The sequence below is a fragment of the Phoca vitulina genome, unplaced genomic scaffold, assembly GCF_004348235.1.
Source record: "Phoca vitulina isolate PV1807 unplaced genomic scaffold, GSC_HSeal_1.0 scaffold54, whole genome shotgun sequence".
Classification (NCBI taxonomy): Eukaryota; Metazoa; Chordata; class Mammalia; order Carnivora; family Phocidae; genus Phoca; species Phoca vitulina.
This window is the reverse complement of record NW_022589757.1, coordinates 8,652,617-8,668,659: the sequence shown is the minus strand read 5'-3', so window position 1 is coordinate 8,668,659 and position 16,043 is coordinate 8,652,617.

The window sequence follows — 16,043 nt, the reverse complement described above, 5'->3', positions numbered from 1 at the left end:
CCATTGTGAAGTTAACAAATATGTTTTAAGTTCTTATACGGATTTTGTGGGAGTATACTTTAAGATTATGTAAATATCCTGTTTCTCATCAAAATTTTAGCCACTAGTTTTAGCTTCCATTGAATGCTCACTGTTTTTATAAATAAACTTATTAGAACACAACCAGGCTTATTCTTTTATGTAATTTGTGTTGCTGCTTCTTTGCTAAAAAAACAGAGTTGAGTATTTGTGAAAGAGACCAAATATTGCCACAAATCCTAAATTATTTACTATATGACTTTTTACAGAAAGGCTTACTGACCCTTACTCTTCTGAGCCTGGAAATCTGTATTTTAACAAGTGTATTGATATTTGAAAACATTGTTGCAGTGTGTAATTTTTTCTCTGTATTACTGTGGCCTATATTTTATTACTTATATATCTTTTCAGCCTTATAATTTTATGTGCCCTTTTACATCTTATTTTGTAAGAGTTACATCTTAACTTTACAAGATTTACAAAAGCAGATGATAAGATTAATGTATCTTTGAAATATCACTGTATAAACTGTACAGAGAGTGGTATGCTAACATGGAGTTTCAATAAATTCTCTTTGATATTATGGTTTGTTGAAAAACTTCACAATTTTGAGTAGAAGGAATTATAATAATATTCATAATTTTGAGCTTGATTCTCTGACTCCCTAGTCCTCCAATCTCTTCAAATAATGCTATCAGATCAGGCTTTCTAAAGGACAGCTTTGAGTTTCTTATCCCTGGTTTCAAAACACAAACAAAACACTTCACAATCTCCCCATATCCCAATTAACAGGACAGCATTTCTTAGGCTGGCATTCAAGAGCCATCATGAGCTGGACCCAATGTATGATGAATAAAGGAAGATGTGGAGACAGAAGTGGTCTTAAGAAGGGAGAAATCAGAAGCCTTTTCCAACATGTTCTGCTCCCAGCCATACCTTTCTCAATGCTTTGGACAGCTCAAACTATCAACTCTTTACCATAAGTACCCCATATTTAGGTTTCTCTTTAGATTATACAACACTCCTTTGGACACACTTTGTACTTTATCTGTATCTCTCTTAGGGAACTTACCTTTTTCTATCTTGAATTATAGTTCTCTGTATCTGCCCCACTATTTTGTAAGATGGTTGGGAATACACTTTATATCTGGTCTCCCTTTGTAGTACAATGTTTACCTTGTAACAGATCCTCAATAAGCAGTCATTGAGTGTGGTGCACCCTCACTGGAACACCTGACTGTGAGTAGGGTAGCTCTGTGGACAGCTGGTATTTGTCTTGGGATCTTTGAGTTCCATTTACTGTAAGATCTGAAGCTAATCTGAGAGGTTTTGGGCCACTTTGTGGTCCTGTTCCCTGTTACTCTATCTCTGAAAGCATGTAACAAGAGCATCATAGAATGTGGGAGGTAACATCTTCACTACAGGGCACTATTCACTTACTTTGGATCCCTTAAGGAGAAGACAAGATGAGATTAGTTTGACTGTTACTAATTCCTCCTGTTTAGAGTACTGGAACAAGCTCTTTGCCTATAAGTGGTTCTTCTCACTATTACCAGCAGTGCTTTAATTTGACTTTTTCCCAATGTAGAGAGATAGAAACAGGAAAAAAGATGCATTGTAGGTCAGGGGGAGGGCAATCAAGGCAAAATAGCAAAAAGGAAAGAGACAAGCATCAGCACAGACAGACTTAGATTTCAATCCCAAATTTGCCACAGTCACTGTGGAATGCTAAGAAATTTTCATGACTCTGAGACCCAGTTTCCTAATCAGTAGGATGGGAATAATAGCTACATCATGTGGTAGTTACTAATTAATGTAAAATGCCTGGTGTAGGTATTTAAAAAATTACTGTTGTTCAAGGGGGCTTTGGAGAAACTGGTCAAAAGAAAGGACATATTTTTAAAATAGGGGTCATGTTGATTGTGAACACACTAAAGAGAGATACTATATATATAATTTAATTAATTAATTCCTTTTGAAAATTATTAAGTTAAATTTTTTAAATTATGAAAATAGATTTAAATGGGAGCTGGAAGGTACAAGATCCAGAGCACAGGTGAAGAAATACTCAGATGACCAGAGAAAGACAACTTCCGCATTAGAGAGGCAATGAGGTAACAAGAATGGGCAGTCATGATGTGGGTAAGCTTGTAGGGGGCATGGCAAAGAATTGAGGGCATTTCCACTTCATGGTTTTTATATTCTCCACTAAGTAAAAGACAGGGTCTTCCGGCAATAATGAGGAGGAATGGAAGGGAGGAGGATGATTTGATGTAGGCTACCAGAGGTTAAATAACAATGGATATGGGTTAATTCAATGTTAGGCTTTTATCCTGTGAAAACATTGAAAATATAGTAAAAAGTTGTGGCAAGTGATCCAAGTGTTGGGATGTGGGGTCCAGGTTGAATAAGGAAAGATGTATAGACAACAGTAGTCTTTGAAAGGGAGAAAGGACTGGAGGGCTTGTGAGGATCCAGAGCAGGTGAAGTGGAGGAATTGAATGAAAGAACAAGGATGGAAACTGCATTTGGACAGTCACGTGTCTGAACTGAAGATTTCAAAAATGGAGTGATGAGTCCAGGGCGTGGCTGTGGGAGGGGGTAGCTGAAGTGGATGGAGGGAGAGGCCCTGGATATGGGGAGGCCAAGAAATTGATTTGGAGGCCTTGACTATGTGGACTCAAAAGTCATTCTGAAGTGCAGCATGATAAAAAAAGAGTTAACTAAGTAAGAATTCTTAAGGGAACAAAGACTATAGGGTGCAGGGGCCACAGGAGAAGGTAACAGATGAAATAAGGAGGACAACTTACACAGGTCAAGAGTCAACTGGATATTTAGAGAACAAAACCTGGGTGTTTTCCATGACACTCTGCCCCACCCCAACCTCCCTGCAAACAACCATACTTACATTGATTGATTTAGAGCCTGCCATCACTCTCTGTCTGGCCTCTGTTGTGAGAATAGATGCTTCCCTTCGCCCTAGATTCTGGTTGGTAAATTGGTAAATGTTCCTTCTTGGCTCTTGTGCTTGAAGCAATGACTTTTTGGTTTCTGATTTCTTCCTATCCCCTGAATTCAATACTATACTTAATTCTATTGTCCACTTGCAGCTCAGGCTTGACTATAAGTCCCTATGACTTGTATTTGTTTGATTCTAATAAATAGAACAGCCCCAGATCAAGACTTTTGTGAAAACCCTGGTACAACACATACTCCAATAAATCCTCCTCTTGTGATGGACAGGAAGGGCTTGTCAATATTTACTGAAGGTGAAAAACACTTCCCAGCAGGTGCATAATTACTTTATGAATGTTGCCTGTGACTCATTCTTGCCCATACTACTCAGAACTGCCTCTCTTCATGAGCTCATGATATACATCTTTGCATGAAGATCATTTTGAACTAAATGGTTAAGATTATCAAATGGAAAAATTACTGGAAAAGACTCCACTCATGTAATTGTTAACATAATAAAGTTTCAAATTAGATATCAAACAGCACAGCAGTGTTTTGTTTCTTAAAAGGATATTAATTTGCCTTGGGGAATCTGTATATTTTCTTGACATGACTCTGTCCCATCTTGAAGATCTCTTTTCATAAACAATTGTCCTTAAATATAGAAATAAATGCATCAAGTGTGTAGTAATGGTTTTGAGAGCACTCAGGTGACTCTTGCCCATGGAGTGGACTCACTGATTTAAATGTAATCTATTTATGACAAGTGTTCTATTTCTGATAGTGCACAGAGAACTAACTTCATCTCAACTGTAAAGTCCCATGCATTGACCTGAAGGACTGACTAATTCTCATCCTCTCTTCCACCATGAGGCATACAAATTCTTTGGAGCAGTGCATATAGTTTGAAAAAGTGTGATCACTACAAAAATGTCATTTTTTATTGATATGGAACATTATTATTTTCATAAAAAAAAGTTCTGAGAGAAAAGTCCAATAAAATCTTTTTGGCTGGCAAGACTTACACAAGACTATATCATTTATGTGTCAGTGACTTTCACTGACAAGAGGAAATTAGTATTTATTTATGATTTCTATTCTAGACTACCCATTCCACTTTCCTTTGCCTTCAGCAGACCTGTGGGTCTGATAAGGATTTGACAGGCAGGGTGAATTTAAACTTTTTTCCCTACTGTCTACATATGATTATTGTAATTTTCTATTAACATTCAGTAGGTCCACACTGGTGCTGGCCAAAGAGTGGTGGATAGGAAAAACAAATCCAAATAAATAATAACTCTATTCTAGTGAAACTAAATAGTTTCTCCCTCCATGAAAAATGGTATCCAATGTAATCAACTTGCTACCAGTTAGCCAAATGGTCCTTGCTGCATGGTGCCATACTGAGTACTTAGAGTTGACCACAGTAGTTAACAAATTGGACATTCAGTTCTTGTAGACTGCAGGTCAAAGAGCAACATGTTGATGGCATCCCTCTACCTGTGTGATCTCTGGGTCATGGCTCATTGCTATCCTACCTTCTTTGAACTGAACATGCTCAATCAACTTCCTATATCCTAACTCTGACCTATTAAATCATGTTAACTTCACAAACATTTCCTTCAAAAAAGGATGGAAGAGGGAGCAAGAATAGAAGTTCAGTTCAACAAAAACTTATTTCAATTTCTTACCCAAGTCTTCAAGCTACATTTGGGACCCCTGCAGTAAGCAAACATGCATTAGAATGTTTTCTTGATAAGGATAGCACATAGATCCTTTGTATATCAGCATACTGTGATTATTAAACACCTGGTTGGGAAAGCTAATTTTACTAAATAGAGACTCGAAATTTAAAAATTCATTTTAAGTGAAACTGTTAATCTATTTAGAGGTTATACATTCAGATGACAGGAGGGCCATGTGGTGATGTGAGTGACAATGATTGGGTAGGGATGTGATTACCTGCAGAGCCTGAAGTACTCTATTTGAAGAGGCAGCTTCTCCTCATCTCCAGGCTCTTGCTAGCAATAAACACGTGGGTCTAATGTTCATGTTTCTACCATTTTTTTCTCAAGAAAGGACAAATTTGGACATCTGGGTCTTTTTAATATGAAAAATCTAACTCTTTACAGACCAAATAGGATATTGCAAAAGTCTAAACACAGCCTGGGACCAACAATTTGTAACTTCTGATTTAGGTGTAAGAAATATGGCTAATAAGGAAAGGGCAAATTAGAAGATAGTTGTGCAAAATAGGTGAATGTCAAAGAGGAAATATTTGCTCCTTTCAACCAATGTATTTTATAACTGATGGAGAATGATACTAGGAATTGTGACTGAACAGATCCAAAAATTTAGAAGTTAGATTGTCATTCTATCTGGACATCATCATACATCACTGCCCTCCCAAATTTCTTCCTAAAAAAGGGAAATTTTGCTTGAGGAATTTATATATTTCCCAAAGTCCATTTTCATAAATACCCAAAATGCTTCTTTATGATACTGCCATGTATTTGCTTTTCATAGTTTCAAGTTAGGTAATTTATCTGATAGAACATTGTTGTTTTCATAAATGTACCCCTGTGAGCCTTAAAAATGTTTTTTTAATATGCATCTTGTTTTATTATATTCAGTTAGCCTTGAAAATATTCTATTTCTTTTTGTCCCTTTAGACTACTAAAATATGCTTGGTTATCAACTTATACAACACATTTATGTTTTTCAGATCTCATTTATTCCATGCAATTTTTGTGCCAGTCTGTGTATTAGATGCTGAGAATACCAAAAGAAAAAAACATGGTCTCTGTCCCCAGATGAGATGCTTAGGGTCTAAAAGGAGAGTTCGACTTACTCAAGTCTGACTTTTAGGTGAAAACGTGTGGTTTTTGGAGAGAGACAAAGTAGATGAATAATGACATATATTTTCATATTCATAGGTGCATGAATATGATGCATATTTATAGTTCTTTACCAGTTAAGTGTGTACTTTGAAAAATCCAAATAGAGCACTAAAAAAAGAAGTTCCTCTTTCCCTCTTTCCCCTAAAATAAATTTCTATTGAGATGATATGTACAGAGATGGTTTATTATAAATTTATTATCAGATATCCAATAAAATTTATTACCTTGAAGATAAAGGTTTTTGTTTTTTTTTTTTATCTTCCCAGGCTCAGTCTTTGGATCTTTCTCTTCTCTGTTTCCTTGGCTGTACTGGGCATTCATCTAACTCCATTGCTTTAAATGTCAAGTATTTATTTATATTTGTGATACTGTTGAATTGATTCCCTCTAGGACAATTATCTGCAACAGCTTAATGTGTGGTATGAAATTTTCTTCTTCATGAGGGAATATTTAAGGATGAAAACCCCAAGGTTGAAGGTAAGGAGTCTGAATCTCTGAGGAGTTTCAGATATGCTGAGATTGATGATATTTTAGTTGCCCCTGTATCACACCACACAGAAATTCCTTACTCATTTCTAGATTTGCACTGTTGCAATCACTACATTCATTCCTGCAGAATTTAAGTCCAGAGCCTCAGAGGGCAACTTTGGGGGGATTATCTAGTGGTAAATTTCCATCGTCTTGTGAATGAGTTTGAACAAAAGACTCAGTTTATCATTATCTTAGGAACACAGTAAAATAATTTGTCATCCATATAATTTTAGGAAGTCTACTGAAATCCTGAAGTCCCCAGAGAGCTGGTCTGATCTTCTGTGGTTCCTAGCACATTCATGGCACATATGCTGCATTTTATTTATAAGGTGTGTACCATATAATGAAGTCCATGATATGGGAAGTACTCATGTTTCATGGTTTGTGGTTTACCTCTTCACACCATTATTTTGGTGGCCCTTACCCTTGAAAGAAAAGACAACTTGGGAAGGAAATGGACTGAACTCATTACTAATAAATATTGTTCAAATGTTTGAATTTGAGTATCAAACACAAGAGTTCACCACACCTTTACTTACATCTGTGTTGAAGGGCAAGTATTTTAAGAGTTCAAAGCAGTGTTTCGTTAATTTACTTCAGGAAACAAAGGTGAGTGGATGAATTTCCATTTCTGTTTATTTGGGGAAGTGAGGACCATTGTAACTATACCATTATGTAAGTAACAATTCAACAGTCAAAACACTCTTTTGAGGAAAGTCTATATTTAAGTTTAATAAGGTAAAAATTAAATGTTATTTTTAGTATAACAAGTAGAACACTTGTAACCCACTTGACACTATAGATGGGTAAGTCTAGTAATGCTCAGGGGTCGACATGGGTTTCTGAGCCTGAAACAAAATGTGGGGAAATGATACAAAAATATACTATCTTTGGCAAATTTTCAGTTTATGACCACATAAACACATTTCTAGGGTCTTTCTCAAGGCTTTGGAAGGGCCTGTGCAATGTGGCACCTGAAACTTATTTCATACTGCCACTGGCAACCCTTTAACAAAAGTAGCAACAATATTCATTATCTCTTCACCATAGAAAGCGAAAGGTTTGGGGGATCCTGAACTCTGAAGGTCTCCATCAGGAGCCTATAACTTTCATATGTTCACATGTGAGGTGTACAGAGGGTCAGTCAGTGGAAAATTGCAAAATTATGACTCTTACTCCAGAGAGGTAGGTTGGAATCTTTTTATCCTTTTCCAAAAGGATGTGTTAAAGATAGAGTGGGTGGCCTCACTCATCAGCTATTCCTGGGCCCAATTCCTAATCTTGACCCTGGATATCTCACCACTGGTGCAGAGAAGCAAGACAGAAAGAAAATTCCAGAGAGAGGGTAACCATCTTAACATCTACCCCTGAGACCTTCTCAGGGAATATGATTGATTCTCTTCTGAAAAGGAGGTGACCCCAGGCCCATATTACATTTAGTACAGAAAAAGAAAAACAATTCAGAGAAGAATATTAGTTCATGAGTAGGAGTGCAGAGAACAGGCTTAAAAGAACATGCCTGGATAATGCAATCATTGCTCTCTATCCCGCCACCCGTTCAATTTTCTTCATGGTACAGATCCCTCTGACATTGTTTTTATTTGTTTAGTTCATGCTTTTCTGTCTCCCTCACTAGTTTCCATGAGACTATGGACCTTGTCTATCTTGTCTAATGATGCAGTCCATGTGCCTAAAATAGTGCCTGACCATAATAGACCTTCAATAGTTAAATGATAAGTACCCTAAGCCTTTGTGGGTCTAGATTGTTGGGGCTGAGAAAGGAGAAACCTCACAGAGCATCTCATATTCTGTCTCATTGTGACTATTCCAGTTGACTTTGGAGTCTCTGGCAAAGTAACAGAAAACACACTCTCTGGATCAGAGAATGGTAAGAGATTTTACCAATCTCATGTTCACTGCTTCCATTATATCAGTGAATAAATATCCCTGAAGCTTATATATTTTATATATTTTACCACTTAGTTATATCTTTAGTTCTCTCCCAATTGTGTTCCTTCCATGACTAAAAATTTGCATCCCACAATAAGCAGTAGTTTTCACTTTGGGCCTCCTGGAGCATTAGGGTTGCTTTGGAGGTGCCTCAGGGGCTACCAGGGAGGATGAAGGAAGAGGCACCCAGAGCCCCAAGCCATTGATCCTCTCCTTTAATCAAGGAATTTCTGCTTTGAGTTGTTTTTATGTTTTGTTTTTCTCCATATTTGACTTGATGCCACATGATTTCAAGATTTCAACAAAAAATTTGAACAGTATTCATCTTTGACATCATCATTTGGCTATGAAAATCCCAGATGCTTTTATGTAATTTTAAATATTTGAGTGCCCTGAAAGGTTCTTCAAATTTGAATGTTTCCTTCCACAATGTTTGGCCCTTGTGCATTAAAATCCAATTAATTATGAAATCTATTTCACAAATAAAGGAAAGATAATGCATTTTTGCTTATTTGTACCTTAAACACAAAGCAGCTATGACTAGTACCAAGAAAAAACCAGGATGTGTCTACACTTTTTCCTAGAAATTAAAAAAAAGTAAGTGTAGACCGTGGGATAATATATTATCTATCATGGAAGTTTTAACTAGGGGAACAAAGATAAGCAACAGAGTAAGAGACTGGCTTTATTTTTATCCATCATGGTGGCTTTTAGTTAGGACACCAGAGGAAGAATTCTGAACAATTCAAGCTGGAAGCTCAGTTGAGGTTATTGTAATTCTGATTAAGTATTTGCTTCTCACCAGAGGCCAGGTATTCTCTGACTATTATTTTCCTGCAGATCCCTAATATGCAAGGTTGATGTACTTCCTTAATTTAGCAGTTCAGTTATTTGAATAATACGGTTTGTTTTGTTCATCAATAGCCCTTGTTTGTTTGCATCATGGAAAATGACATTATCCAAAATGTTAACAATTTGAGTTGTTTCTAATAATTCTGAAATTTAAAATATGTAATTCTAAAAAAAAGCACAATGATTAAAAAAAGATGCTTTGGCATGTTGTGTGTATGTGTGTGGTTGTGTGTTTTATTTGAAATTCAATACATTAGAAGAGTTGGCATTCTTGAAATATATAGACAATAAAGAACTACCAATTTATCAATTGCTGATGAGATTTTTATGATGTTCTTGCAGTTGTACCTTACATTGTGCATCATGTAGTCTGTATCAAGTAGGTTTCATGTCTATGGAATCAGTGACTGGTCATTGTTACCTTAGCAGATACTATTTTCCCCATGCACTGTATTGTAGTCAATCATATTTTACTCATTATATTGACATAACTTTGAAAGTGGGTGATCATAAAAAATGATCTATTTAGAACTCTTTTGTTGTTGAATACTTCAGGTGTTTTCATTCCCACATAAACACTATTATAGAATAGTGTAGAATATTATTATTCAATATGGCACTCTGATATAGCCAGTTTTTTTTTTATTGTCAATATGTCTGTGTTATCTGTCCATCATATGTAAGCCCCTTGACAGCAGGAGCCCAGGTTTTGATACTTGGATAGCCCACACAGTGTCTAGTTCAAGATTCCCAATTAGTCAGGCTTGTGATGGGGTGGAGTTAGCCCTGTGATGTGCAGACATCACTACCAAGAGATTTTCCCAGTCTTCCTGGTTCTAGGAGATGGGAAGGGAAAATGAGCAAGTAAGGAGACAGAATTATAGCCAGGAAGTACAGAGACCAAGAACTACATGGGGGCAGTTTTATATTTAGGAAACCTTTTGAGGAGGGGTGGAAAGGAAGAAATTGGAAGCCAAAATGGGCCCACTTGAGAGGAGACTGCAGAGGACATCCTGGGGTTAGATAGAGCCAGAGTACAAAGGAGAACCACCATGGACTAGACCAAGGATGAGGACAAGCTCTGAAGCCAGGGACCAAAGTTCATCAAGCTGGTCATGGAAGAAGGCAGGTTTAAGGTAGGCCCAAAGGCTGAGTCATAATGGAGGAGGACAGGATCTGGGGGAATAGAGTGTGGAGTGAAAGAGAAGTGAGAATGAACATGAAGAGGAGCCCAGTGGACAGTAGATACCTGGGTGCCATTCCAACAGCATTTATTCCTAATCATTGCATGCATCTGTCCCTGAGCCTTAGGGGCACCAGGCAGAGCCTCTGACAAATGTGCATAATGAGATATGGTTTCTGTTTCTGTCTCCATCTTTGCTTGCCCCCATTTGCTTGCTCTCTCTCTCTCCCCCTCTGGCTCTCTCACTTTTGCTCTTGCTCTCTCTCATTCTTTAAGACCACAAAATGCAAGTAATATGGCAATTCAAGTCATTGCTGTTATAGTTAAAGCCATAAGATGATACCACGGTGTTCAGCAAGCTACACAGCAAACAGTAGCATAAATATAGGATACACAGCTTGGTCCAGGATGATAACAGAGATAAGGAAAAATGGAGAAGTCAGGGGTGGGGGTTGCAATTTGCAGAGGTCATCCAATGGATTGAATGGAATGAATAATGGAACTTACTATGGGCTAGACACCAGTCTGGTATCTCTCTGCATATTGGTTCCAACCCTGAAATGGTGCTGGAAAGCAAATATTATTACCTCCAATTCTAAAATAAGGATACTAGGATTAAAAAATGTGGATAATGTGCCCAAGGTCAAACAGCTCAGTGGCCAAGCCCATATGCAAATCTGTGTTCCTCTGACTCAACATTCTGTCTGCTTCTTCGAAGGAAATTCTCTACTTTAAAAACACCCAATAGCTCAGAATCTGTCAGAACCAGTCCTTTCTTCATGACCTTCTCCTTGATATTGATGAAGACACAGCTAAAGTATGGTCTTATAAATTCACCCTTGGCCATTCTGTGGTATCCTCCAGAGCCTTTCTTTCTTGACACATTTCCCCCCTTACTTTGAAATTACCAATGAAATAGCACAAATGAATAAAAGAGTTTTTGATTAAAAATAATGTGCCTCAAAGAGCTTATGTAATGAGTCTTGAATACATGGTCTGCTGCTTCCTCCCTGGCGCTGGATGTAATTCTGAATTCTCCTGCATTTGCAGAAGGAGAACATGCGTAGTCACTGTTCTCTGCCTCTGGCTACTTGTTTTCAACAGGAAGGGCATTTATAGAATCTTGAAGAGGATGAGGAAACTGCATCCTACCTCCCCATGTTGGCGGGGTCAGCAGTTGTAAGCTGTTGGGGAATTGCCAAGTGCTGTTGAGATGATTGCTATGACTGATCCAAGAGGCTGTTTACTCATGAGGCCCAAATCTTTCCGGTCACGGGAAATACAAGTGATCCTTGGCTGAAGTCAGTACACCAAAACCCCTAAGAAGTTATTCAGAATCTCATTCTGAAAGCCTCCCATGGTCATACAAGAAAAGCCAAGCACTGATATTGTATGTCAGATAAGGCTGTGATAAAAACTTATCCTAGATCCAGATTTTGTCTGATCCACCTTCTGAGCTGCACTGTGTGGAAGGGTATGTTTCTCTGGGAAAGGAGGTCAGCCAGAAGTTGACTTGTGAGTCTGTGGATTCCTGGTGGCCTTTCAGGCTTGTTCTCTTTATTCCCCATGAAGTGGTTTCTTTACCTTCTGATCATATCTGTTTAGGATTCATTCATTCATTCACTGAACAATGTAAGGTGAACACCTACGATGTGCTGGGTTCTGTGTAGAAACTTGAATCACAATGCTAAGCAGAAACAAACCCACTTCCTGCACTCAAGAAGCTTACAATTTAGCAAAGGGAAAACAGAAAGAAAAAGAAGAATCATAGACCTATGTAATTTTTAACTGCGAGTAATTTGGAGAAAATGACAGCCAAGCTTTGAGAGTATATAACATGGATTGAATCTAGTCTCTAGAGTTGCGATAGACATCCCTGAGAAATGATATCTGAGCTGAGATTTGGGAAACATGTACTACCTCAAAGACCCTTAGGATTGATAATGAATTAAGACTAGGATTTGACAAACCACTGGAAGTTTGCACACATTAACATCTGAGTGATCTGCAGAGAGCTTGCTTGGTTTTTGCTCTTAAGATGGCAGCATATTTTGCAAAGGAAGGAGGAGCCCATACTTGTGTAGACACAACCTCATCAAAGTGACATCTATATGATTTCTTCAAATCATCTTTTGATGCCTGGTTTGTTTTGATTCATCCAGTAACCTTTTTTTTTTCTTTCTTTGTTTTACAACATCAGTCAACTGGTCAACTCTCTCTTCAAACCCTGCTTCATCCCTAATGACTGAGCTGGCTCCACAACTTGTTTTCTTCCTCTCCACTTTCTCGCTGTCCACCTCACCATCTGGCCTCAGACCTCTAGGTTGCAACTGACCATGGGAATAGACAAGAGCCATTCCTGGGTTGTGTGCTCCTCAGAGAGAAATGCAGATGGTATGTGATTCTATGTGGTTTTTTTTTCCACCATATACTAATATCTGGGTGGAGTCAAATCACTTTTATGGTGAGATTTGTCCAAATCTATTCTCCTGTGGATTATCTTTATCTGGGAAATATGTGCTTTAAAAGTTATTAATAAAAGAACTGTAGTTTTCTTCCTTTATCATGTTTCACTCAGGCTGGCAGAGGTGTGACGCATAAGCTGAAAGTAAATTTAATAGAAAACTTAGGTTTTGTTTCCCTGGCAACGTTAACTCAGTCTCCTTACAAATGGAAACCACACTGGAGGCCTTTGTTTCTGCATTCTCAGCTCTACAGGGCAACGTGACATGGTGAGCACTCTGGAAACAGTGCTGTATAATAGAATCTTGCAGCACTTACTTTAGAATCTCTCCTCACTGGATTTCATACAATCTCATGGGCATTATGCCACAGTTGATATTCATCCTGTTTGCTAAAAGAAGAGGGACAGAAGAATAATTGGTGTTGTGACTCAGTACACCCGAGCACGTGTGTCAGCAGGGCATGCTGCATTATACAAGGCCAAGGTGATGAGTTTGGTGAATCAGGAACAATAGTGGCTGGAAGTTCAAGGTCAAAGTGGACAATGGTCTAGTAGTTCAGACACTGAGCTGGAGTACTGGTGTGTAGGAACAGTAATCACATCACATACATGGAGAATTGTTTTTACCTCTCACATCTATTTAGAACATTTGATAAATACTAGAGTGGGTTTCAGTAAGAATCCTGGAAAACACAGTAAACCACCTTTATCCATTTAAATAATTTGCATTCAAGAGGCTTTGGTAAAGCAGCCCAAATATGCATTGATAGATGAATGGATAAAGAGTGTGTATATTCAGCCATAAAAGGGAATGAAATCTTGCCATTTACAACAATATAGATGGAGCTAGGGAATATAATGCTAAGCAAAATAAGCCAGTCAGATAAAGACAAATATCATATGATTTCTCTCATACGTGGAATTTAAGAAACAAACAAAGGGGAATAAAAAGAAAGAGACAAAACAAAAAACAGACTCTTAACTATGGAGAACAGAGGGTTACCAAATGGGAGGTGGGTTGGGGGGATGGGTGAAATAGGTGAAGGGGATTAAGAATACATTTATCTTGATGAGAAGCACTGAGAAATGTATGGAATTATTGAATTGCTATATTGTACACCTGAATTAAAATTTACAAACTTAATAAGAAAAGGCTTTGGTAAAATTTATTTTCTACATCTGGGAGATTTCATGGAAGTATTTCTGCTGGGAGGCTTTATAATATAGTGGTAAGTTTCTGGGTTCTAATGACAGACTGCCAAGATTTAAATCTTGGCTCCACTACTTACTAGCTGTGAGACTTGGGAAAACCCCTTGCTTTTCTCTGCCTCAGTTTTCTCATCCACAAAATAGTCTCAATAGTAGTTTAGAGTTGTAGAGATGAAGACATTTCGCAAAGAACAGTGCTTATGGCCGTGTAGCAGGTGCTTACTACATATTAGACATTGAACTGCCACACACTCCCACCTATTTGCCATGGGAAGAGAGAGTACTTGTCAGATCTTTTTGAATCTTTGAGAAAATTTCACTAGAACTGATAGAATATAATTTTCCCCAAAACTAAGTCCATGAGAATTTATCCCTATTTTGTGGCTCCTCCTTTAACCATGTGATGGGGCCGGGGCTTGAGATAATGGCGGAGAAGCAGGAGAAGGAAGAAATGAAGGAGGAAGGAGGAGATGGGAAATCTCATGACCTTGGAATTGGAAGCAGATTGGTACCCCCATACCTGCTTCCTCCACCCCCTCCCCCTAAACAATGTTTGCTCATTCCCAGTAACTGGAGATACTACTTGGAACTATGAGTTGCTTTTATCCTGGATCTCAAAGAGCCAAGTCTGAAATATAACTCCTCAGTGTGACATTCCTCACAGGTTATTGTGTAGTGCTGCATCCCGCAGTAAGAACACACAGCACCGCTCTGGTAATACACAAACCCAGTGTTTTGTGTGGGTGTGGAGATGTGAAGGGAGATTTTTTTTTTTCACCCTTAAGGTTAAGCTCCGAAAAAACAAAAAGGACTAAATCTCTGTTTTTATCTGTCTTTCTTAAACACTTACCTTGCAATTTTAGAAAATTAAAGGGTATGGTATTCATTTAAGACAGTACTAAGACTTACAACCCAAATCAACTAATGTTAGCAGAGAAGAATAAATGCCACAAATTCTCATTTGTTTGTAACTGAGGATAGATGTTACTTTACTGAAGTCATGGCTGGGCATTCCTCCCTGTCTGCCAATCCACATTCCCATGTTCCTGCATGATATCAGAGCACACGGACATTCTGGCTAAATGCACACTGCCCATTCTTGGAGAGAAATTCTGTCCTGAGCACAGACACTTGAAAAAGCATATTCAGCTCCTGGGGTTTGGTTCCTGGCCCTGCAGACAACCTCCCAGCATTTCCCTTCACTGTAGATTTCCCACCTCATTCCACAGCAGTACTAACCACTTTCAGGTTCTCTCATGTCTCTGGCCCTTCGCTCATGCTAATGCTTCTGCCATGAGTAGGTTCTTCTTCCCAAACTTTCACCTTCATCTTGTCTTTTTGCAAAATCTTCCTTCTTCCTTGAGTTGCTTACTCAGAACATGATCTTTTTAGTACCCTTTCCCTGACAATCCCCAAGATCCTTAAGGCATTCCACTCTCTGGAATCCACTCAGACATGGTTTATATCTCTTGTTTAGCCCTTGTCACAAGGAATCCCATTGTATAAAATGTGTGGACATGTGTGCATGTGTGTGTGTGTGTGTGTGTGAGTGAGTGAGTGTGTGCCTGTGTGGGTCTGTATGTACTGGTTTCTCCTATCTTAAGGATAAGGGACCAGGTCTTATTCATCTTTGCTTCTCCAGTTCCTCGAATAGTTTTTACACAGAGACAATTAATAGAAGCTCCTCATGTGCATGAAAAGAATGAGCAATCTCCTGGCTTCCTTTGCCACTTCCTTGCCTAGTACTGGGACCGTGGGAGGATGCCTCCCCTAGAGGTGTCCTTCTCTTCTTTGAGATCCCAGACTTCCCTTCCTTCTCTTTTCTCCATTCTTCCTTGGTCACCACAGAGGGTTCCTGAGACTCTAAGTAGATTTCTAAGTCCAAACTGAGACCAGCTCACACTCCAGAAAGCCCATAGGAGAAGGCAACCTTCTCCTCACCATCAACAGAGTTAACTGAAACATTTGTGAGTCCCTCAAA